The following is a 1176-nucleotide window of genomic DNA, read 5'->3' on the forward strand; positions in this document are numbered from 1 at the left end:
ACAGGCTTTTATTTTGTAAAAGTCTGTTGCTCACAGGCTTTTATTTTGTAAAAGTCTGTTGCTCGCAGGCTTTTATTATTGAAAAAGTCTGCTGCTCACAGGCTTTTATTTTGTAAAAGTCTGTTGCTCACATGCTTTTATTTTGTAAAAGTCTGTTGCTCAAAGGCTTTTATTTTGTAAAAGTCTGATGCTCACATGCTTTTATTTTGTAAAAGTCTGCTGCTCACAGGCTTTTATTTTGTAAAAGTCTGTTGCTCACAGGCTTTTATTTTGTAAAAGTCTGTTGCTCACATGCTTTTATTTTGTAAAAGTCTGTTGCTCACAGGCTTTTATTTTGTAAAAGTCTGTTGCTCACAGGCTTTTATTCTGTAAAAGTCTGTTGCTCACAGGCTTTTATTTTGTAAAAGTCTGTGGCTCACAGGCTTTTATTTTGTAAAAGTCTGTTGCTCACAGGCTTTTATTTTGTAAAAGTCTGTTGCTCACAGGCTTTTATTTTGTAAAAGTCTGTTGCTCGCAGGCTTTTATTCTGTAAAAGTCTGCTGCTCACAGGCTTTTATTTTGTAAAAGTCTGCTGCTCACAGGCTTTTATTTTGTAAAAGTCTGTTGCTCACAGGCTTTTATTTTGTAAAAGTCTGTTGCTCACATGCTTTTATTTTGTAAAAGTCTGTTGCTCACAGGCTTTTATTCTGTAAAAGTCTGTTGCTCACAGGCTTTTATTTTGTAAAAGTCTGCTGCTCACAGGCTTTTATTTTGTAAAAGTCTGCTGCTGTCTGCTGTGGAACAGGAAAAGAAAGTAATCGGCGGATCCACCAAACATGGAGAAGGGTACGGAACTTTTACTCGGCCATTTTCATGTTAAAGTTCTTCCAGACGGCGGAGTCGACAGAACCAAAGTCATCTGTAAACACTGCCAAGTTGAATTGTCTTCTCAGCGTAGTAGTTCCAGTCTAAAATATCACTTAAAGGCAAAACACACAACTGATAGCAGCAAGTCATTCAAGGAAACAGACAGTGGAGCGAGGCTTCTACATAAAAACTACAGAAAGATGCTGATGTTAAAAGTGTGTTTGCACAACAAATGTTATGGCACTTTCATTCATATGGCAGCACATTTAAAATAAAGCTAAATGCTAAAAGCTATACGCTACTTTTGGATTCATTTTTGGATTCTGCGTA

This window comes from Odontesthes bonariensis, chromosome 22, assembly GCF_027942865.1.
Source record: "Odontesthes bonariensis isolate fOdoBon6 chromosome 22, fOdoBon6.hap1, whole genome shotgun sequence".
NCBI classification, from domain to species: Eukaryota; Metazoa; Chordata; class Actinopteri; order Atheriniformes; family Atherinopsidae; genus Odontesthes; species Odontesthes bonariensis.